The following is a 25,488-nucleotide window of genomic DNA, read 5'->3' on the forward strand; positions in this document are numbered from 1 at the left end:
GTATCCTCATAGAGTTAAGGAAATCTCAGTCAGCTACGTTTGTAGCAGAAGTTTGTTTTCTTGTATCCCAAAGAAGACAAATCAAAACCTAGTGTGTGACTCTAAGGTAGGAGATAGCCTATTTGGTTAAAATAATGTTTACTTTGTGTCAGAAACAAAGGATTCTAGTTTCTGTCTGCCAAAGTGGGCAATTTTAACTCTACCTGTCCTTAAGAGGCATTGTTACTAGAAAATAAGGAGGACCCAAGAGGCTCCAATGGAGAGGGGCTCTGAAGAAGACACAGACAGCACAATGTAACGAATGTCCTCTGGCCTTTAAGGTTTAAAAACATTGAAAACAGGCACTGAGATCCACAAAAGGGTGATAGCCTAGTTTTACACAGAAACTGATTTTTGCTAAATGCTTTTTGAAACATGGCATGTATTAAAAACACCGTTTAAGCCATAAGAATTTTCGCCAGTGGATTTGCTAAGTACTGTAGAGAACAGCTTGACTTCTTGCACTTTCCAATGTGTACGAAATGGATAATTTATAGAGACAAATCTGCACCCTGCAGCATAGAGTCTAGAAGGACATCAAGCTGTAAGAGGGAAAACTAGATGCAGGAGAATGTCCTGTTTAGTTTATCTTGATGTCGTACACTTATATTCAAATCAGATAGGTCAGGTTGATAGTTTTACCACAGAGAAAAGCTAGCAAACATTTCATTTTTCAGACAGCTATTAGAGAAAAATCTGTATTTATGTTTATATTTCTGGGTATAAAAAGTTTGCTAACATTAATTCAAATTATGTATATTTTTTAAAAACCTATAATTATTAGCCCAAAACAAAACCAAAAAACCCTGCCTAACCATCTCTAGGATACTCCGTTTATGATAAAACAAACAAACAAACAAACAACTAAAAAACCAAACTTAACCAACTGGGAACATGCTGTGTTTTAGGGATTTCACTTTTTTTCAGTCAGAAACATTTTTTAAAATTGAATTTCCTAAGAGCTGAAGGAAATGTAGAGAGGTCTAGAATAAGAAGGGCCCTAAGCATCCTACTGAAAACTTTTCCAAGGCAGAACTAGGAAGTGGTGCTACTACTAGACTCTGGAACAAATGTTCCCCGTGGCTTTGTACCACAATGTTTAAAAACATCATATTTTAATTTCAGGCCTTATAAACTAAAGATGTCCCCCCCCCCAAACTAATTACACTATTATTTTGGATCAGAGTTTGTGGCTGACAACATCTGTTAGAAACTCAATTGTGCTTCCTAATTAAAGAACTAAGTCTAGTTGATGAAAAAAAAAGTTTAATTCAAAGGGAGCTGTAATACTGTGAAAATAACCAAATAATTTCCCCCCACAAATATCCTCCCTGGGAGAATGAGGCTTTCAGTGGGAACAGAGCTTCCCAACGGTCTGTGTCATGTATCTACTGTTTATTTTATTATTTTTCCTATTTACTGGGTCTTTCCTGTTACTTTATTTACAGCTGAATACTCACTTAACCAATGTTTTTTTCCCCTCAATTATTCCTCCTCCGCTGTTTTATTCAGCAAAGCAGAATAGTTTCAAAGCAAAGCAGTTTCAAGTCAGGCCTTTCCCTTTTGTTCTGTTTACAAGTGCCTGTTGCATCAAAACATTTAAAACCTTAAATAGTAATCCTTGAAGGTTCCTTTTAAAAAGAAAAAAAAAAAAAGAAAAAAAAAAAAAGGCAAACCCTCGCAGAAAACGCCCAGCCTGCTTGTGAAAGAGGCAGCGCATGGTTCATTGACCCCATAGCGAACGTGACCATGCCGGGTAGGTAGTCAGAGCTGGCACCTGCCCAGGCCCTTCTCTGCCGGCGCCTAACCTCTATGCTTGCCAGGAACCGAGAACCTAAAGAGGTGCGAGTAAGGTGAGACGTAGTCAGGAACTTAAAAGTGTCGTCCTGAGTAGGACTCATCTCTCTGGATTTCAAAAATCGGAAAAGGTAGCTTGGCAGCTCCAGGCACTGCCTTCCGGGCCACCCCTCCAGCTCTGCACCCCTAAGTTCAGCGCGATTGCGGTGCTAGCAGTTAGCAAAGGTGCGAAGGCTGGAAAGCTCGAGTAGCCCCGACTCTGGTTTAGACTGCCTGCCTCAGGCAGACTGCCTGGCTTGTTCACCAGTTACACTAGATCGCAAGCCCAGCAGCCATCCATGCGGCAGAATCTGCTCTGCACTTAGGAAGTGGCAGGCAGCACCCTAGCCAGTGACAGCGGGAACTCCGGGCCAGGAGTTCTCGGAAAGTTTGTCTGCACAACCCATTCCTCCCTGAGCCTGGAGGGACGCGACACAGAAAGATCCCTCTGGTATCCTTAGGGTCTCTGTCAGCACCCTTGGTTCTCCTCATCTCCGAACGAACGCAATCTCTGGGTCATCCTAAACCCACTCCTTCTTTGGTGACTTCAAAGAAAGGGCTCCAGTTCAAAGAAGATGCACAAAGGGTGTGTCTGCTCTCTCTCATCTACTCGAGGGTCTGGCAGCACCAATGTTCCTGCAGGACAGCTGTCCACCCCTCCCCCACCTCACCCCCCCCCCCCCCGCCTTTAAAATAATTTGCGCAATCCTGCACTGCGTAGTCAAATTGCAAGCCGGTAGCTGCGAATTCCTTTTTCAATTTGAGCCAGTCCCAAGTCTCCCTCCTCTGGGTCTTACCTTGTCTCCCTAGCCTCCCACTGAGTCTCCGTGTCCTAATGGTGGCGTCTGGAACGTGTGACACCCCTGATCCCCATCCCCAGAGTCGCTCTGCTCTCTGTCTCCCATGTCCCTCTCCCAGCGTCTAAAACTTTGGGTGCTGTTTTTTGCGCTACTGAAGAAGAGTAAACGTAATTGCCCCTGTTCAGTTGGGGCAGGCCTTTTAGAAATTCCGACATTATATTAAGTTTACATTTCAAAATAAGGTGTATCCGATTCTGCGTTTTATCAACCAACGGGTGACACGAAATTCGACTTGTTCTTTGAACAGACTGAAGGGAAAGATCTAAGGTCTTCCCTTCCATCCCGTTTTAAATTTTTAAATAATGAATGCCGTCGGAGGGATGAAGCAACAGGAGGTCCCCTCTGGTTTACTGTCCCCAACACTGGAAATCTTTCCCCACACCACCCTGGCTCCATTCTTTGAAAACCTATTTCTTAAGGTAGCAAAAGTAACGTTTTAAAGACCTTGCACTGTCCCACGGCTCTTCGCAGTCCTAAGCGGCACACCTGAGCAGCCCGGGCAGCTCCCGACGACCTCCGGCTGCAGAACCTTCAGTCTTCCCTGTGGCACGTTTTCTGTGCCTCAACAAACTCCCAAAACAAGCAACTTCAGTGAATGCAAACTAAGCTTTCTCGGGAGAAACGTCAAGGCAGCTACAATCCGTCTCTGATTACACAAACATACCTAAGGGCAGGTTGGAGAGTGACGAGGGCTTTGGGGGTGGGGGTTTGTCTGCTCAGAGGTGGCTGAAACCAGTTTTCCCATTGTTATTTAGCTAAGAAAAGCTAGCTTTTGTTTTGTGGTAGATATTAGGGATTAAAAAAAAAACGCCAACGCCACAGTTCCCAGGAGTCTTTGAGATTATGGAAAAAATCTAACCTCAAGTGAGGAATTTGGTTCTTTTAGATTACAGCACCGAATGAATTATTAAGATTTTTATGAGGAAAAACATCCAGTCACTTAAAATTTTTTTCTATAGAGGGCTGGAGAGGTGGCTCAGTGTGTAAAGGCGCTTGCTGCCAAGTCCGAAGACCAGGGTTCATTCCCACACAGTGGAAGGAAAGAACCGACTTTCACAAGTTCGCATCGTGGAATGCTCCCCACCCAAAAACCTAAATATCATTTTAAATATTACTAAGAACTGACGTTGCATCCTGCTACCTGTCCTGTATTTCAGTAACTCAGTTCCCCTCTGGCGTCTGTCAAAGTAGGAAAAATGGCAACAGCAACATCGGAACTTATTGGATTTTGCTCTGGAAACCCAAAACTTCAGATTCCCTCCAGTTATCATTGTGCACATTTGCTTTAATGGAAGGAGGCACACAGTCCTGATTCCCTCTCTGGCCTGCAGAACAGAGCTAGAAATCCCATCGTTCCTGGGTCCATTGGCCACACGTGTGCAAGCGGCTCCCGCAGCTGATGGAAGGTGGCTCATCCAGCAGTGGACGTGTGAATATGTGAGGGGACTTTGGGGGGTGACTGGAGCGCACCGGGCTGCAACCCACTCTGTACTCTGATTCTCATAGTACCAGCCGGGCTAACTCGCTACAACCGGCGAGCAAGGCTCTGGAGGACCGGGTCGGGTCGCAACCTGGAACCTCCAGGATTGGACAGCCTCTCACCACGTGACCAGCACTCCGCTGCTCGCGCCCCGCCCCCTCCCGCTGCTCGCGCATTCCGCCAAGCACTGCACATACCTGGCGCTCACTTTCACTTTCTGCGCTGGAGGTTCACGCACGAATGATAGCTTTTTGTTTTGGCTCTTTTAGATTTTTTTTTTTTTTTTTTGAGACAACCAGTGCAAGAGGAAGACGTCGGAGGAGAAACGAGTCGAACACGTTCATGGTTGGGGGTAGCGTGGGAGGAGTAGGGAGGTTGCTTGGGGGAGCGGTTCTTGGCGGGGAAACCGGATTGCTCGCCTTACAAGAGCACAGCTGTCTGAGCTTTTGTGTCCGTGAAATGTCCTGGGAAGTGACACCCACCGCCAGGGCATAGCAAGCAAAAGTCTCAAACACATAGAAGCTACATCCTTCAAACCCTGATATAATCCTTTGTTTATGAGAAGGAAAACCTGCCATGTAGTTTGCTAGCTTAACTCAAGTTAAAGGGCCGCTTGTTAGCCCACGTGGGTGACTTGCTTGGCATTAGTAAGGCAAAAATGCAAAGAATAGTCTCTGCTAGCTCGGGGATCAGCGGGTGACTCAGAAGCAATCCAAAATGTTTACCCAAGTACTCCGCAGGGCTTACCTATTATCTGTGTGCAGCTGACCCTCTAAGACGCTCCCCATGGCCCAAGGAATCTCATCTCTTGAAAGTCAATAGTCCAGAATTTAGTTTACGTTTTGTACATTTTACCTGTGAAGTTCTGGGACATAGCATCAAATTGCTTTCCTCCCTTGTCCATTTTCTTTTCTTATACAGCACCTTCATCTTTAACAAGCCAGGGAAGTTGTAACAGGAAGATTGGGTTTTAGAAAGAAAATTGCTTTTCCTTCTTTCAAAAGATGTCTCCACCACTTGGTGGCATTTAACAGGTTCTAAACTGAGTCCTTTGTTTTTGTTTTGTTTGTGTTCCTAAAGAGCAAGAGGAAACCAACGTTACAAAGTGTGGACAATTACCTACTATAGTTTCTGCTACAAAATAAATGCTCAATGGGTTATTATTGCAATTGGGTTTGCTCTCCTCCTATGGAGTTTTACCTGACTGTGCTAGTGGCCTTTCTTTTATTTTCATGTAGAAGTTTGATTAAGGAGAAAGCAAAGCTCATAAAGCAATTTGCCTCAATCGTGTGTTGTGATTGACAAGTAACTCCCACTGGCTAATTGCATGTCCTTTTGAAAGTAGTTCCTCAAATTTGTTTTGAATATATAATATTGCCTTTGAATTTTCCCCATGCACTTTTACCAAATGACAGAGTTAGGCTTATACTACCAGTTATTTCATAACTAAACATGGTGACTTTTGGGGGGGGAAACGTTATTATTTTCTCTGGGTAGTTAGCTGAATGCCTATCATAAAATACAATCTAGAATAAGAACTAATTACATACAAAAATCAATTCTTTTTGCTATCTGGGGGGAAAATCACATAGAACAAATATATAAATATATTTTTAACTTAAAACAGCTGTGTTTTGGTCCCTGGTTTGGGGACCAAGCATAGGTGGAGACTTGAAATGAAAGTTGTTTTCTCTTTAAAACTAGTATAATTACTGCTTGGTAGAAATGCAACCTCTGGGCTGGGGATGTAGCTCCATTTTAGAGTCCTTATACAGATTAGCATGCATATTGCCCTCCCCAAGTTGGATCTCTGGAAGGAGGGGGAGGGAGAGAGAGAGAGATCTGAGTCCCAAATTCTGTCTTCCACATGTTTAGAGAGATATATTTCTCTATACCTCTCTAACTATAAATAGATACACACATGTATATATGAACATGCATTTATATACATACCCATCACCTCTCTGACTACCCCCACCCCAACCCCACCCCCTATTCTAGCTGTCACTTAGTTTAACTTCCCAGTTACCTATTGGGCAACTCTGGGAATTGTCCTGGGAGTTCTCTTCCCCTTCCCCTGTGGCAGCCATCAAGACATGCCTAGTTTAACCTATTATAACGCTACGGATGTGTCTCTTCCCTTCTTTTCCCACTGCTCCTTGCCTTGCCTCCTCTCTGGCTACAGCAGCATCTTTAGAGCAAGGCTCTGCCATTACCTTTCTCTTCAGTGCCGTTCCTTGAGTGGTTGATCTAAGAAGCACATCTGAAGATGACACTTGCCTTTAAAGCTTCCCATTACTTACCAGATAAAAACCTAAGCTCTTTGCCCCAGCATTCAAATCCTCTTTAGCTCTCTCTAGCTTTACTTTTCTCTACTTCCTGCCCTGACTACATCCCGGCCTCCATTCATCTATTCTATGCTAGTGAGTACCAGCTGCTATACTAGGCGCGCTGGATACCTGAAGGAGCAAAATTGACTTTTGTTCTCAAACTTATATGCCTGTGGTAAGGAAGGGGTTGTTGGCAAACAAAAAAACTGAATAAATTAGTACATTGTATCAGGTGTAGGTAGGGTGATTTTAGATAGTCTAATCGGGATTGGCTTTATTGCAAATATGACATTTTTAGCAAAGACATGAGACAGTGGAGCTATGTTGATAAACAGGAAGAATATCTAGGTCCAGGGAAGCCAGAGCAAAGCCCCGAGGTGGATGAGAGTGGGCTTGCCACGTCAAAGAGAGGAAAAGAGAAGGGCAAGTGAAGGAATAAGGTTGAGTATGCGGATCTCTAAGTACAAAATCTGTAATCCTTTTAGATTTTAAAATCTAAAACTTTGGTGATAATGAGTGGGAATTCTGAACCCTACCTGATAATGTGTGATAAGCTGTGGTAAGAAGTTAACCAAATTACAAAGATTATATAAGGCTATCTTCAGTGTTGTCAGCCATTTATGAAATAGAAAAGAATACCATGTTTAAGCCAGTTGTGGTGGCATAGGCCTTTAAACTCTGTCCTAGGGAGGCATGGGGGATGGGGGAGGGAGAAAAGAAAAGATACTGTGTTTAGATTCTACCTAACTCCAACTAGGCGTTCCATGTTTCCCAAACCCAAAGTGTTGCTTCTTCCAGATAAGGGCTCTTTAAGTTGTATGTAAGAGGTGAGGACTGAAGAGAAAATGGGAGATGAGTGTGCTCTTGGGCAGGTTCTCGCTAGCTCTGTTTGCTCACATGGCATTACAGGGGGGTCAACCACTTGTTGTTACATTCTCCCACACAAACCATCATGTTCAGACTTCAGAGTCTTTCATCGTGTTACTTTCTATTTGAATTGTATCCCTCTTTCTAGCTATGTTGCTACCTGCACTGCTCTGTTCTGTGTTTGGGCAAGAGACATAAGGAGAAAAAGTTTCGCTCTATTTATCTTGGCATCCATAGTACCTGTAGGTGGTCCTCAGAATCCTTCATGAACTAATGACAAATTCATTTGTACAGTAACTATGTATGTAAGGTGCACATATTTCATCCTAAAACAGCCAAAAAGGGAGGTTTGCTATATCTATTTTATAGGAAAAGAAATGAAATTTATTTATCTAAGATTGAATAGCTAGCACCTGACGGGTTGCCAAAGTCAGCTGTTCCCTCTGGAGACTCCTTCAGAAGACTGAATAAAAGACAGAATTTGTCTTTGACTTTGTTTCTTGCTGCTGGCTTGTTTGTGCCAAAGACAAAAGAAGAAGCAACATTCCTATCAATTTGAGTATGTCAATTTGTTAATTTAGTAAGTATTTAATAGGAATCCAGTGTTTGCCAGGTACTTAGAACACAATGCTGGCCGGGAAGTAGTGGCATATGCCTTTAATCTCAGCATTTGGGAGGCAGAGGCAGGCGGATTTCTGAGTTCGAGGCCAGCCTGGTCTACAGAGTGAGTTCCAGGACAGCCAGGGCTTCACAGAGAAACTGTCTCAAAAAAAATAAATAAATAAATAAATAAAAATAAAAGAACACAATGCTGAACAAAGCAGAGTGGGTCTTTCCCTTCCTGAATGCAGATGCCAGCAGGGAAAAGCCAGGACTATGCTGCACACAGTCCCCAGTGCAGCAGCCCCTGATCCAGCGTGACAGGGCCACAGGAAGGAGGGCATTTACCAGAGATGATTCTAAGGGCACTGTGTCACTGGCTCTAGGCCACTCAAGTTCAGAAAAAGGGAAGGACCTAACTAATTGTGAGTGAATGCATTCTCCACAAAGTTGTAGAAGAGGCTTAAAAAGAAAATAAAAGAATTTTGTAATGAGTCTGTTCTGTTCAGTTTTTCAACCTGGGGCAATATTAGTGCCTCCCTTCCCACCAACTCTGACTGCCGACTTTGGGTACACAATTTAAGGTAGGGGCTTGTAAACCTTTTTGTGTGTGTGTTAATATTTTTTTGTTAAGTTACATGACTGGTTTATTTGACTTAATGAAATATGTCTGTTTTAGGAATAAAATTCCCAAACTATGAAGTCTGAGGGTTTGTTCAAATTATTTTTGCTTCATTGGAATTTGGTGGTGTATTGCATCATTGGCTGGAATTTCAGAACTTGTTACAGAATGCAGTTTTAAAAACGATGCTGATAGGAATGAAGTTTAATGCTTGCTAATTTGTAATTACCATTCAATGGAAGAACTAGCTCAGGAAAGCATGCGGGGTGGTGTGACTGAGACAGGAAGAGACAGACTTGGAAACTAAAGACCTAACTAAAATCAGAAAGTAGCATTTTAGTCCTTTCTAGCTGGTGGGAAATTAATAGGTTGTCCTCCATAGATTAACCCTTGTTTTCAAGTAAGGATATTGTATTTACCACTATAATAGCTCTAATATATGACTTGATTTTCGAAATTAAAAATTTAAGGATGAAAATAGTCACTCAGATAACTTGCAACTGGCGGCAGCGGGCGGTGGCAAGAGAGCAGTTGTTTTTAATAAGAAAATGATGGGGAAGATCAAAGAAGAGCAGGGATCAGGATGTGGGAGTGAGTTCTCTTTATTGTGAACTGCTTTGGAGGGAGGTGAGAGATGAGACAGAGATGAGGAAGTCTTTCCTTTAGCTTCTCTGATCTAGCCTTGGGTGAGGAGAGTCCCTCTGGACAAGCGGCAAAGAAAAGACATGGTTAACTGGGGTAGTAAAAAATAAAATCAATGGCCCATAAATACTAAGTGTTTTAAGCTTGCGTTTCTCCTAGATTGAAAAAAGAAGGAAAGAAGCCGTTTGCTGTTGCCGCTGTCCTCTGCAGCTTGTGAAGCACAAGTCTCACTGAGGGAGCAAACGCAGCCGGCCTTGCTTTCAGAGAGATAGGAAGACAGTACGGGGATGATTCAAAGACTTCTGGCAAATGGAGGCTTTAAGGTTTTAAACAAGATCCCCAGAGGAGGAGAAAATATGCTGGAAAAAAATAGTCATAAAGTACCTTTTTATGTTAAGTACAAAAAGACAGGAAATGCCCCCCCCCCCCCCGCCTTCCAAATATTGTTGTGTTTTCTCCATCTGGTGCAATAAAACAAGACAGATATGTTACATTACACAAAAATTTCGTAATATATATATATATATATATATATATATATATATATATATATATATATAGTATAGTTAGATGCTAGAGAGCAACAGTCTCCGGAGCAGTAGACATGTTACTATTGGCCCCTCCCTCACCAGCACTGTGTGCACTGCTTCTCTGGGGCCATTAAACCTTATAACTTTAAGTTTTTGGTTAATGGAATTACAGAACTACAGAACTGTCATCATTACATCTAAGAAGGCCTTCTCTGTTTGCTAACTTCCTTCCAAAACATTTTTTTGCCCTAATTACATTTTGTTGGTGGTTTGAGGAGCCCAAGACAACCCAGGGGAATAATTTCATTCTAATTTCGTCTTTCCTTTCCCAGGAGGTCTGTGTCCCTGCCATAGCTACCAAATTTACTTGATCCCTTGATTAACTGTTGTCCACTTTTTTAGTGAAAGGGAAAAGCGAGCAAGCACCGGAAGTCAGATGAAGCCGCCACTTTCTTTTTGTTTTACTCTTTCCTTGAGGAGGTAACAGAGTTTGTATAGGCTTTCAGCCATACCTCACTTCTTATCCAGGGCTCTGAGTATGATACAGGAAAGCTCTGTGTGTGTGTGTGTGTGTGTGTGTGTGTGTGTGTGTATAGTCCTTGGACAGCAGATGGGGGTGACCAGGCCTGGCTCTCCCAGGCCTATTCTCACTCTGTGCCTTCACCTCACCTGCCTGCCAGAGACAGAGGTTTCCTAGGTGTGAATAGTTTCTGTTCAAACTTCCTTAAGCCACACCTCCAGTTCCCCGTTAGCTGCCCACTTGGGCTGGACTCAAGGACTCCTGTTTGCAATCCCAAGACTCAGGAGGCTGAGACAGGAAGATGAGAAATTCACAGCAGACCTGAGATACATTGTGAGACCTTGTCTTAAACAAAGAAACAAACAAACAAACAAACAAATGTAACAAAAGAAAGAAAACAAAACCCCAAACAAGTGATAAAAGCAAACAAAAACTCCAAACCCTTCCCAAAACCACCACAGAACAGCCTGCTTGATTGGCCATTTCCACTTCAATAGCTAAAAACCCTTCGGGTGTAAAGCTTTATCCTTCCCTGGACAGCATTTCCCCTTCGGATTTTCAAGAATTGTGTAAATCCCAAATCTTGACAGGAGGACTTCCTGGTACCTTAAGTCACACTGCAAATGGTCCCAACTGCCAGCCTGGGTCCCTCCATCTTTACTATATCCGTCCTGAGCGTTTCTGAACGCTTCCTGCTGCTACTGCTTGGGGCTTGCTCTGTGTCCTGTCTCACACAGATGATTACGGCAACTTCTTAACTCACCTTCCTGGTGGCTTTGCAGTGCAGCCTAGAGATACTGTTACACATCCGGGAGCTAAGGAGCTCCTAATCCCTGCCTCAGAGTCAAAGTCTGAAGTGTTTCAGAGCTGACAACTGACCCCTCCACTGTGGTCCCTTCCAGCGTACCTGGCCCCTTTTAGATGTCTAAAAGAAGGCCCTAAAACTCAGGACCTTTGCCTGAGATTGTCTGAGGCTCTGCCTGACCTCATTCTCTTCTACCTACACTGACTTTCCTGCATCTCCCGCCCCAGGGTCTGAACGTTGCTGCTCCTCTGCCTGGAGCATTGCTCTTTGGACGGGAGGGAAGCTTCAGTTCTTTACTGATATGCCATCATTTGGGTGAAGTGTACGTCGGCTCCCACCTCTCCCACTTTCTCTTCTCTGTTTTTCTTCATGGTACTTAACTTCTCACATACAGAATCCCTTTCCCCTCATTTACTGCTTCTATCCCCCGAGAGAGTAAACAGTCTGACAGCAGGACACGTTTTGTTTGTTTTTCTTTTTAATGCTTTTTGTTTCCCATTGCCCAATGCCTGGAAATAAATACATTAATTTTTTAATGAAATTAGACAAAGGAGTAGCTTCAGTATATTCTATGACCTTGGAAGAAAAAATATTGAATTGCCCTAAACCACAGTTTTATCAGCTGTAAAGTTCTGTTATCTTCTATGTTATAGGGTGCTCAATAAGAGTTAAATAACATATAACACACTAGGCACATAGGAACATAATACATAGTACTTATAGTGCTTGGTATTGGTATGTATACAGGCCTGACTCATGCTATATATTTGATAAAGCTCTAAAATTTTAATAATGCATGGAAATATAGGTAACACCTTGCCTGCCTATCTTAGTCTTTTCTCTTTGTCTATTGCTGTACGTAGCAGCTGGCTCAGATTTCCTTCGCTATTGGTATTTCTTTGTGCCCTGGAAGTGTGTCATGAATACTACACACACTCATTACATCACATTATGTCTCCATAGACGCTGAGAGGAGAAGTTTATTGAGCAGGTCTGAAAGCCTCCGTTTGCTTGGCCTGTATCCCTTGTCTTGGGATGATTCTTATTCCTTTCATGGAAGAAAAGGAAAGACAGAAGGAAGGAAAACAGCAATTTGATTCCTTGACAGATTTCAGTTTTCCCTTTATAGCTCTGTTTAAAAGGAATATAAAATATTTATTATTTTTACTTTATGTATGTAAGTACTTTACCTGAGTGTACTACATGTATGCCTCATGCCCATGGAGGGCAGAAGACGGTATTGGATCTCTTAGAACTGGAGTTACAGACTGTTGTGAGCTGCCATATGGGTGCTGGGAATTGAACCTGTGTCCTCTGGAAGAGCAATACATGCTGAGCCACCGCCCTACCCTACTTTCCTGTTGCTGGTTTCTTATCTGGGGGTGTAGACATTTGTTCACATTTCCCCAGAAATAGTGTCACACCACACTGAGAGAGGAGCAGGCTATCTCTTGAGCAGAAAAAGAGGGCCTGGGCAAGAACCTACTAGCTACTGAGACTGTCCCTATGGTCTCTCTGTAAGACCTGGTATCACTGGACCAGACAAGGAAGACACACAGCCCAGGCTGGACAACAGGGTCTGGAAACTTTTCCATTTTACAATTTGACTCAAACAACAGAAATGAATTTTCTCTTTATTCTGGAGGCAGGAAGTTTAACACTTGAGGTTAACAGGTTTGCTTTCCCCTGAGGCCTCTCTCTCTGGCTTGCAGATGGTGTCTTACTGTGTCTCATGGTTTCTCTCTCTAGTCCCCTTGTCTATTCAGGCGAGTTCTTCTGAAGACCTAAGGTGAGGGGCTACAGGACTTGGAGGGGGAGGTGCTTGACTTCAACTTCCTTAAACTGGGCCAATGCTATCCAGATTCCCATCAGTCTGCTTCTTAGGCAAGACTCATGCTGTGGTAGGCTTGCGTGTGGGAATGTGACGGGATTTAGTACAGGAACTTGGAAAGTCGCTCCCTCCCCAGTGTGCCTTTCCTTCTGACTCCCTTTCTCCTAGCTATGCTCTCTCGCCTGGTTTTACTCATTCTATGACACCCCACCTCGGCCTGAACCATGTAAGTAGGTCAGCAGTCCTAAGGAAGGGTCTGGTGCACTAGGTCACCTTCAGTTCTTGGTGTGACCTGGAGCTTAATTTCACCAAGCTGTGCTTACGGTAATCAGATCACACTAAAGGTATCATCTCACTGTCTAAGCCGCCCCCTGGAGCCCCTTCATTTCACAAATTAAGAAGAAGAACAGCCAGGCCAAATAATTTACGCAGGGTCACACAGCAGCTAATAAATGGTAGACCTAAATATAGAATTAACATTTGAGGCCCAGGGCCCCAGACTTCTTCGGAAAGACGGAAATAGGCTCTGGATCCTGAAAGCTTGGGAGCTGAGAATCAGAGACTGCATCTGAACCTTCTTCATGGTTTTCTCGGGGGGGGGGGGTGGCCTCCCTCCAGCTCAACTGCCCCAAAATAGGCATTTTAAACACCATCTCTCAGAGTCTCTGCTGATACCCAAACAACTTGGCGCCAACCACAGGGGCTTTGGGTTTCCCCAGCCTTGCTTGGCGGTCCGGGATCCCCTCTGAAGATCCCCACATCTCATCTGTAAGGAAACTAGAAATCGGGAACTGCGGTTTTGGGAACTGAGAATCTCAAGAGCACTGGCCACCGACAGGCCTGTGGTGTGGGCTCCCTCAGCCCAGCTTTGAGGAGACATATAGGTCGGTGTGGGATGAGCCTGCAGAGCCCACGTGTGAGACACAGCTCCAGACCAGGCTGGCATGGCTCAGGGACAGAGGTACCTGCATCTCCAGAACTTAGCCTGCAAACTAGGACTCCAGGAGCACTGGTCTGGCTGGCAGTCACCCTGCCTTCTTGTCACCACCACTTTTAAAAATGAGGAACTTGAGTAGTAACCAGTTTTACTTTGGGGAATCACGAATTCTCAGGAACAGTTGGTTAGCTAGCAGGGATCCTGAAAACGTAATTGCTCATCGAGTGGACTTCTAGGAAAATGTGAAGGTTAAAATACTTGAAAATTCTGATGATTTTTTTTTTTTTTTTTTTTTTACCGTGGTGAGTCAGTTAAAGCCTTTGCTTGCAGGCGGCTGCCCCTGCCCGTACAACAAAGGGACCAGTCAATGAAGGTTTCTTTGATGGTTCTGTTTGGAAACCCAAAGGCAAGCAGCCAGTGCTTTTCAGTCACAAATTAGAGTTTCAATTTGAGTTCACCTTAATTACCTTAAAAATGTAAACATTTGTCTCACACCGATGTTTCTCGAGCAACACCTTTAGATATGTTAATTTACTGATCCATTAAAACAAACACAAATCCCCCTTTTTTTTTCCTTATCAACTCACTCTTTTGCCTTTTTTTTTTTTTTAAAGAAGCGGTTGATTTTTTTAAAATGAATTCTGAAGAAAATGTAATTAATATGTTTGGCAACACTGGTAAAATATAATAGTGCGATGGGGAGAAAGACAGTTTTAGTTCCCTTTCTTGCTCCATTACTCACTCACTTGATGTGGCCTCTGACAAGTCGCTTCTGTGTCCTGAGCCTCAGGCTCTCTCCTTCTGTTACAAGGGGGATGACTTACCATCTCCATGCCTCCTGGGGGTGTTGTAAGGGTTAACGAGATATGTGATCACTGCTTTGATTCCAGGGTGAATGACCCTGTACAAATAAAGCATGATTATATATCAGATTCATCTTTGATTCATCCGAATAAGTGGGCCTCCCCTTATTAACTCTCTTCCTGTTAAAATTTCAAAATTGGCCTGTCTGGTACGCAGTGTGGTGGCATCTGATACTTGACACCCTTTGTGAAAGTCCTCCACAAGTTATATTACCCCAGGAAGGGAGAGGTTCTGTTTGATAGCTTTTCTCATTATGCTACCCAATGTCTCTATCTATTCAAGTTTAACCAACTTTTTTTTTCTTTCCAGAGATTTACAAGAGTGCAGGGGGTGCATGCAACCTCAGAGTAGGGTAAGACTTCAAGGTCATTTGTAGCATGAGAGGTGCTTCTTTGAAACTTCTGATGGAAATCTTTGATCAGAGACTTTTTTGCAACATTGTCTAGCAGGTGTGGGATTTACCATCTGTGTTGTTATCTCCACCAGGCCAAACTGAAGTGATGGACTAGGGAAATTTTACTTAATGGCAAAAGATGGGGTTCAGAATTGGCCAAACATTGAAAATCCCTATTATTACCTTTTCAAGAAAAGAACCAACTTACTACTACTCTAAAAGAAAAGAACCAACAGAAGCTTTTGTGGGGTCACCAGCTGACTTTTAGAAGTTTCCCAAAGGGCAAAATCTTAAGGGGTATAAAGGACTGAGCTAGACTGCTTTCGGATATTGAACTGATTCCTTCCTGTAGCCAAGGTCTTGCAGCTCACGCTGACATTTTCTAAAGTATGCTATATTTGAATGACAATCCTGCAGATTTTAGAGAAGATTGTATATTGTATTGCAATACAATACAATATAGCCAGTAGAAAATTAGAACATTAGAGGAGTTTCTATTCTTCATATAACAAAGAGATCGTGCACCCTTACTAGGGAGGGAGAAAGAGAAGCTTGGTGTGACTAGACCTCTTTTTCACGAAACAAACAAACAAACAAACAAACAAAACAGAAAGATCCTTTATTCATCCCTGGAAATATTATCTACCAAATTATAACTTATAATTCTGGAAAGAGGGAAAAGGAACAAACCAGAAAAGACCGTCTTATCTTCTGCTTGTAGACAGACCGGAGGCTGCAGACTGCTTTAGAAGTTGATGCCGCGTCCGGCGTGGTGGCGCACGCCTTTAATCCCAGCACTCGGGAGGCAGAGGCAGGCGGATTTCTGAGTTCGAGGCCAGCCTGGTCTACAGAGTGAGTTCCAGGACAGCCAGGGCTACACAGAGAAACCCTGTCTCGAAAAAACAAAACCAAAACCAAAAACAACAACAACAAAAAAGTTGATGACGCATGCGCACTGGAGTGTTATGTCTTTGTACCTGTGCTCCCGGTTGACAACAGGCTGAATCATCGATGATTTGGGTGATCACTCATAGGTCGGTTTGTAACCTTACAGCTTTAGACGTAGAACACTGACACATAGAGCACGTAACAGAAGCAGATTGAGCGCAGCAAGTGCTGAGTGACCGAGATATTTAGGAACCAGTGCTTTCTTTGCATGAGAAGTGGAAAGTGAGAGCTGTGTGTAAGTCCCATAGTCAGGAGTATTCTTGGGAGAGTTAGCGAAGTCTTGCCTTGCTTATAGTTACTTAGTTGGGAAAGCGTTGCTTTTCAAAAAATGTTTTCTTTGTATTTACATGTCTGGGCGTTTTGCCTACATGTATGTCTGCAGTGCCCACAGAAGCCAGAAAAAGAGCTGTGGGAAATGGAGTAAGAGTTGTTTGTGAGCCTCCACGGATGCTGGGAACCAAACTCAGGTCCTCTGCAGTAGCAGCACAATGCTCTTAACTGCTGAGCCATCTCTGCAGCCCAAGGAAAGGATTCTTGATAAGGAACAGATGGGGATTTCAGGGTAACAGAGTCACAGTCAGAATGAGAACAGTCATTCACAGGGTCAAAATGGAACTTATTTTAGTAATAAAGCAACAGGCCCAGATATGGAAATATATAAAGCAGGTCCTGGCCTTCTAATGTCCTGCTGGGCCAAAAGACATTTCTGTTTGTTTACTTTAGTTTTTGTTTTGCTTGTTATTATAGAAAATTTCAAATGAATACAGAAAGTAAAACAGTATCGTAAACACCGATCTGTCCATCATTTTTTCCATTTAGTTTTATGCTATTCATACTTTATTGCTATGTTTTCATTATTGTTATTTTTATTATTATTGTTATTGATATGATGATGGCAGTCTCTGGTAGCCAAGGATAACTTTGAATATCTGATCATCCCCCTGTCTCCACCTTTCAAGTTTTAGAATTAGAAGCATGTGCCAATATGCCTGGCTCATTTTAATTAATTAACTAATCAACTGGAGTGTTTAAAAAACAAGTTCCGATATTCACTTTGTTTTTCAAGCAATAGTATTTTAAAGGTAAACACTCAAAAAAAACCCCAAAAAACCAAAACCCCACAACAGTCACGTTTGATGATAAACTGAACACTATTGATGAGTTAATAAGCCTTTTTGGTTTGCTTCTTTGAGAGAGACTGTTCTGTAGACTACAGTGGCCTCAAACTCTCTGTTGTTCAGGATAACCTTGAGCTGCTAGCACTTCTGTGTCTACCTCCTGAGTGCTACCTTGTGCTACCATGCCTAGTGTATGTGGTGCTGGGTGTTGAAGCCAGGACTTTGTATATCCTTAGAAGAGCACTCTACCAATTGAGTTATACATCCCAGGGGTCAGCATTGAAACGCCATTGAACATTTACTTCCTCCTGACTAATTATTTAACAGCCTTTAGGGCATCCTTTTATTAATGGGATGATTGACAGGACCTCCAGTGTCTGACAAGTTATTGTTGAGCAGGAATAGGGCTTTAGCTTTACGAGGTGAGAATGTTAATGATGGCTGTACAACCACTAAACCTTATAATACCTAAAGATTGCTAACATGGAAATTGTTTGTATGTTTTTTTATCAAAACTTAAGAAGTTCTCAGGATGCCAAGTGCAGTAGCACCCACCTGTGATTTAGCAGTCTGGAAGCTGAGGCAAGAGGTCAAGGACAACCTGCACTATACAGCAAGATCCTATCTCATAAAAAAAATCAAAATTAAAGATGTTGAAATTAATACAATTTTTTGTTACTTTGTATGCTGTAACTTATTTTTTTTTCAAACCTTATTTTTAATGATGGTTCTTAAAACTTTAACCTCCCTTTTAGCCTATCACCCACCAGAGGTAGTAGGAAAGAAAGGATATGGGGGAAGTGGACCTGTTTAGAAATGGTTCTTTGGAGCAATTTACATCTTTGTTGTGTGGAAATTCTCAGTTCATTTCACAGATTAGCAGCTGCAGCTCAATCCACTTGCAAACACTTCACGGGTATACCAGCAGTCTAGTTTGGTAGAATCAGGATAGCAAACACCAATCAGCAGTGGTGGCACTACCTAGCAGAGACAGCCAGGCCTCAGCCTTGGCACAAGTCAGCAGGAGGGACCAGGGCCAACAGGAATGCCAGGAAAAGTTCTTGGCTGTGCCTTTCTCAGCAAAGGAAAGATCAGTGAAGGCTTGAGACTGACAAGCATTGCACAGCTAGCTCAATAAGCAAGCCAGCTCAGCCTCCATCACTGTCCATCAAGTCCTTTTTATACTCTGTCCAAACATCATGTGTCCTCCATGGGTCTTGCCTCAGAAAGTGAGTCTGTCTCAGCTGACATCAATCTGCCAATCAGCCTGAGTCCACAGAAGCGGCAAGAAGCTGCAGCACACCACCAGAAGCTTTTTAGTGAGTTTCTCTCTATGGACTCCAACAAATGGAGATCAACTACAAAATGTAAGATGGATCAATACATGTGTGCTGTTATCAATGAATCAATCCTTCATCATGTGTCCTTTCATGTGCTTGCTTTAGCAGAACATCCTTTTACCTGTGTCTGCTTCAGCTAAAGGTTCCTTTGTGTATTTGCTTTAGCAACACACCACCCAACACAACCGACTTTCCATGGAACCCTTAGGTTTCCACTTCAATACTCAAGTCATATGATATGAAGGAGGGAGGAACAAAGGGGAGAACACACAAATGCTTCTCTTCTACATCCTAATAAGTACATTTTGGTTCAACTAAAAATTTTAAGTATGTATAAATTATGAAACCAATGAATAGATGAAGAAAAAATTCTAGGTTAGAGGAGGATAAAAATGATAATACTGTGCATTACAAAGTATTAATCTGGATTGGATCTCAAATACAGGAAAAAAACATTATAAAAGGCATAATTGGAATAACTGGCAAATTTTGGATCTGGACATTTATATTACTCTTTTTAGTAGGTGTTTTGGGATATGTTCAGAGTCTTTATTCCTAGGAAGCATACATTACACTGAAGGAGTTTTGATAAAGGGACACTACTTCTGAAATTACTCTCAAATGATTCAGGGAAAAATACAGAGTAAGTAGAGGGTAAAGCAAATGGAACTGTATGTTAATTACAGATAACTCTGCATATAAAGAGGCAATTCTAGATACTTATTGTTTTCTTTTTGGTTTTTGAGACAGAGTTTCCATGTAGCCTTGGGTATTAGTGGGCTTAGAACTTACTAAGTAGACCAGGCCTGGCCTCTGCCACTCAAGAGCTGGGGTTAAAGCCATGCACCACCATACCTAGCCAGTGAACTGTTTATGAAACTTCTCTATAAATGTAAAACAAACAATTCTACCATGCAGAAGTACTCTCTTCTAACCATCAGTAAAGGGGATACAGTTAACAGAGGGGCTAGGTAAATCAATGATACAGTACAGCCTTGGTTGGGTGAGTTGAAGGCTTCATGACCTGCATTTTCTCTACTAAAAAGTAATTGAGGATTGACTTCACTAAGTGCTAAGTTATGTTTTTGTGCTGTCCTCCATACATTAACATTTGTGAGGTCATTTTTGTGGTATAAATATATGTTGTAAACTGATCAATGAACAGTTTTTGATCTATGGTTTGTATTGTAAATTGGGTCGTTTGTTGGGAGTGTCAGATCTTCAACTCAAACTTCTGTTATCCATCAATAATTTGTCAAGTGGCTACAGTGTCATGCCTGTTTGATTGGCTTTAGAAATATAGACAACAAAAAAACCGGGAAAGAACTCCCTTCCTTTTGTAACCTCTGTATTGTTATTTAAAAACATACAAGCACAAATACTTAAAGAGGGATAAAAGGCAGGAGTAGTCTATTGGCTTTACACTGGTGTGAACTGTTGGCAACTCTGTGTTGTGTTCATTGGCTGTGGGCAGCCAGACTAGCTCTGCTGACTTCAGTGGAGGTGGCTCACAGTTAGGTGTCTGCATAGGTCAAGCAGGAGATGAGGCTGTAGAGCTGTAGAGCTGTTCCAGCAGTTTCAGACCCAACCAAAGGGAAGTTGGTATAATTTTAGCCTATGTACTTGTACTTCAGTTTTCTCCAAATACTTAGCTTTCAGGGTCTTGAAGTTTTGAAGCCATGAGCAATTTTCTTATTTACAAGGCTAGGCTACTGAAATGGAAGACTCTTCATGGTTGTCTGTGCTGCTGTTAATGGGCCCTGGCTGTGGCATTCACTTAAGAGAGCTCTTCAATTTAGCCTTGCCAAATGAAAGCTTTCAAGAACAAAATAGAGTCAGCTATGTCCATCTCTCCTTGGACTAAACAAGCGTGTTGGATTTTACTAGTAGCTTATTGTCTAAATTACATTCTTCATCCTTAAAAACTAAGTTAAGAAATTAGTTCTCTCAAGCCTTGTCTGTTTCAATATTGAGGAAATAGGGGGAAGTCCCTAGTGCAGTGCTACACTGATTTGTTGATTAACTCATTGTTTTGAGATGACATATGTCTCATATTGAATGAAAAAAAAAGTAAATTTTCTTTATTTTAAAAACATAGCAGTTGCCCCTTTGTGGGCTCTTGGCCAGAAGGAGTCTGATGCTCTGCTGATCAGTTAACTCCCGAGCAAAGAGAAGACAATGCTTTTTGAATCAAGAAGAGAAGGTCAATAAACGAGGTAGAAAGTGACATTATTCTGATGTGGACAATTTTCCTTTCCTTGGTCCATGGCAGCCACTTTTCATCCAGACCATTCAAGGAGGAGAGAGAGAGGTGATTGGAACAGGGAGCAGTATAAGACCAACTTCTGTACCTCTTGAGATATCCCCTGATATTCTAGGCCACAGTTGGATCAGCTGAAACTGAGACATTATGTTTGTTAAAGAACAAGGCTTTGATTAACAGGGATTTATTTTAAGCATCTTGGGTGATTATGGCTGGGCCCTGAAGTTCAAAAGTCAAGTGGCCAGGAAAACATGACAGACAGGAAAAGTTGGACTCGTGAGAGTAGCCCTGTGTCCTCCTGGCTCTCTGTCACAGTTTCATGGCAAGGTATGACCTTGCAGGACAGACCAGTGTCCTTTTCCGAGAACTGTATGTGTACCTGCTCTGGAAGGTAGACAAGTAGGTAGAGATAGGTATGAACTCTACCCAAGCCAAGAGGCTGCTTTGTTTTACACCTCAAATCAAAGTTCATGTGAACCAAGAACAATGAAGGAAATTCTAGGAAGTATAATCCAGTTTAGCTAAGGTATCATGGTACAAATATACCACACTTTTATGCAGGTATGCAAAGCCAGATGATGTTCATAGGAATGTAATAGTGAACTTAGGAAGCAACCTTAGTGTTCGCAGACAGGGGATGGGCCCAAGATGCGGATCATACTCTGCAATGTCCAGAATCATAATATTAAGAGAGAAAACAGCAAGTTGCATAATGATATGAATAATATATCGCTTAAATAAGTAAAAAAAAAAACCAGAAAACAATACAATTCATCATTTATTGGGGAGGAAAAAAACAATACTCTTCATAGTCTACAGTTCTTTATTTCTAGGGGGTTAGAAAATGATTTTGTTTAGGATGACAATACTGCATTGTAAAATGACATCATTTCCTCCTCCTCCTCTCAATGTCTGCATTTCTTCTAACTCACCTTCCATTTCCTCACTCTCTGAGCTGATATAATGCAGAGAGTCACCATTTTTATTGGTTGGGGGCTTGTTTTGTTTCTTTTTCAAAAGGGATGCAAATATCCCTTCTATGTAATGCAGACCTTTATTCTAGGCAATAAGGAATTCGATGCTTTTCAATGCCTATCTTAGCTCAGGGCAATAAACTTTAACTCATTCTCAGTTAGGGTTTTGCCCCTTGATAGCAATCTTCTATAAACAATGGCTTTAAAAAAAAAATCACTGTATACTGCAATGTGAAGACTGGTCTTTTCTCAGCCTTTTTCCTCCCCCTCTTCTATCCCTTTTTACCCTCCATAAAACATATTCTGTTGATATAAACATTTCCCAAAGGCACAGGACCAAAAGCCAAACCTTTAGGATTCTTAGGCTATTGCTTGATGTCAGCATCTTGCCAGCCATCTTATCCCCAAACAGACAAAGTGTAGGAAGGAGTCAAATACATGACTTCAAATTTGGATGGAATATCAAGTCAAATACAAAAGCTAACAACAACACACTTGTGCTTTTGAGGAGAAAATGGTTATTTTTAGATAGTCCGTGCACAGTTATTTAAGGCTGGACAATTCAGTGTAGAACTTCAGCTTGGAATAAATCATTAAGCGTTTTTCTTTTTCTTTTTTTCTTTTTTTTTTTTTTTTTGGTTTTTCAAGACAGGGTTTCTCTGTGAAGCCCTGGCTTTCCTGGAACTCACTCTGTAGACCAGGCTGGCCTCGAACTCAGAAATCCACCTGCCTCTGCCTCCCAAGTGCTGGGATTAAAGGCGTTCGCCACCACCACTTGGCTGTGTGGTTTTTTTTTTTTTTTTAATTTTTTTTTCTTTTGCCATCTAAAAGGAGTAAAGCAAACTAGAAACTATATGTATTGGCACAGTTTAAAGCAGGTCCCTAACATAGCATCGTGAGGTGAAAGTCAGGAGACCGAGATGAGTGTTCACATTGTAACCACAGTCAAGAACTGAGAGCAAGGAATTAATAAATGGGTGTGAGTCTTCACACTCTTTCTCCACCTTTATGTACCCAGGATCCGCTGTCCAGGGAATGCCGCTGCCACAGTGAGCTGGTCTGTCTGCCCGAATTAACAAAATCTAGACAGTCCTCCATTGGAACTCTTTCCCCCACGTGATTCTAGATTGTCAAGTTGACAAAGCTGCTGCGCGCTTTGAATTTGGAGCAGTTCATTTTTTTAATATTATTTTTTCACTGTATACATTCATTCTGCATGGTCCTGCACTACACAGGATATTTCATAAAAGCTATATGTTGAGCATGCTGCTCCCATGCTCCTTTCCTTTTTTCCTACACCCTTCTCTCCAAGTAGCTGGCAGTACATTCTTATTCTTCCATAGTTCCTTGTACCGTATCATCTTTTACCCATGTGTTATGAAGTAAATCAGAACATTTATATCCATCTATCAGGCTTTCTGCTAGCATTTACAACCCACAGACAATTGATTATTCATAGCTACAGATAATTATATTTTCTGAGATTGATAGGCCTGGCAGCTTAAGATTGCTGCAGGAGAAATGGATGGGCTGTTACCAGTCAGGACCTAGGGCTCTATCCCAATGATCACAGGCTAAGATGGCCAAGATGCTGTCTCCTTCTTGTTATAAGGTTCTCTCTAGGACCTCCAGTACGTCTAATCCTTTGCCACTGGACCAGGTCAGGCTGCTGACTGTTCATCATTCACTCATCATCAGCTAACAACTTTTTTTTTTTAAAAAAATGAGAGCACAAATCCATTATTTATTCATTTGCTTTTCGTTGGTTTAAATCTAAGAGAGGTACAGCAGTACATGGGTTCTAGATTCTGTGTCCAGTGGTCTCTGCAGGCAGATTGCTTGGGAACTGGGCATGAACAATGTCACTGTTTCCGTGGGCCCAAGCTATCTTCTCCAAAGTACTCAAAGGTTTTTTTCTTTTTCCCTCTATGAGTGTTAGCATTTTGTCTAAGCTCCGCCCCACAGTTATGTGGCAACAACCAGGTACGCTCCTCCCCCCAGTTACCTGGCAATAGCTAGGTGTGCCTGACTCACTGTAAAAGGGGCTGCTTGCCCCCTCTGCTCTCTCTTGCTCTTGTCTTCTTGCTCTCTCTCCTCTCGTCCCTCCCCCCTCCCCATCCCTTTCCCCCTCTCTATCATGGCTGGCCTCTACTTCTCTATTCTCTCTCTCTGCCTTTTCTCTGCCTCTACCACCCTCTTAACTCTCCTCCCATGCCCAGGTATGCATGTGGGATACACAGATATATATGCAGGTAAAACATTCATATATGTAAAATAAAATAATAAATCCTAAAACAAAAAACAGAAAGCAATGCACTTAACAAAGACAGCTTCTTAACCCAGTTTCCAATTGAAAGCAAAAAACTGTGTTGTTGCTCTTGTTGTTGTTGTTAGGCATGAAAAACTGTAAAAACCAGCATTGATGGTGGCCTATCTTCTGGCTAAGAAAACACAATCCAGGATTAAGAAAAAAAAAATTTACATTCCCAAGGACTTGAGATAAATCTGACCTAGGGACAAGAAGGTCATTTGGTTAGATTGTAACATTGTTTAAACCATATAGTGACTCTTAAACAATGGACCCTAAAGATTTAAAATTACCATAGGAATTGCATGCTGAGGTTAAGAACAGGCTAGAGTCTTGGTGTCAAAGGACCTTGCATCACAGGCAGAGATTCACACATTTCTGAAAGTTTATCTCATGGCTAAATTAACATATGCATATTTCCTTATTTGTTTACACCCCCCACCCCCTATACACACACACTTTTCATAAAGCTTTAACACCTTCCCAGGAAAGGCTTCAGATAAGCCGGAGTCTTTCTCTTATCTGTTTTGCCAAACTATAAACAAGCCAATTTTTTTTTTTTTTTTTATCAAATGTTCCCTTTTCAATTTCTGTTTCCTAATTTCTTTTGAAGTGCAGGGAAACTAAGGTGGTAGTTTTCATGTTCAGGAATACTGAGTATCATGAAGGATAAATTGGGAAGAGGCTGGCCAGCCAGGTCTAACAATAAGATGCCATTTCTGTCCCCTGCTTATTACAGTCTCTACAAGGAACTGGGAATCCAGGGCAACCACCATGCACTTCCCAGGGAAGGCACCAAATGAAAACAGAGAGAGACAAGACCACCTAGACTCTGCCTAAACCACTGAGACGGTGACTTAGCTAACCCTGACCCTGTTTTACTTCTGAACTTTCTGTGAACTAACCAATGGCCACTTTCTACACTACCTGAATGAGGGGGTTGCTCATTGGTGAAAACTAAGATACTTCCTTCTCCCTCATGCTTTAATGGGGTAAGGGGAAACTAGGAATGTAGAGAGAACTTTACATTTCATCCTGTAAGCAGTTGGAGTGGGAAAGGATAAGCGTATGACCTGCATATGCTGTTCCTGGGCTATCTCACTTACCTGGGTGTTTACTAGTGCATTTCCATAGTCTAACAAAGACAGCTGAAACTATCTGGCATTTTCCCAAATACTAGGTTGATGAATGTTATATAATATAAACGTATATAGTTTAATGTATAAAAGTGTGTTTACCACAAATTTTACCTCAATGTGATTATATACTACTTGCCACAGAATCCTGACATTTAACCCAAGAGTAAGAACCTATTTATTGGGCTCAGTTAAAGCAAAAGAAGGAATTCAGAGAGGATGCCTTTGCCGGGTAATAAAGATA

Source organism: Mus caroli, unplaced genomic scaffold (genome assembly GCF_978045245.1).
Source record: "Mus caroli unplaced genomic scaffold, Mus_caroli_1 scaffold_9, whole genome shotgun sequence".
In the NCBI taxonomy this organism is placed as follows: Eukaryota; Metazoa; Chordata; class Mammalia; order Rodentia; family Muridae; genus Mus; species Mus caroli.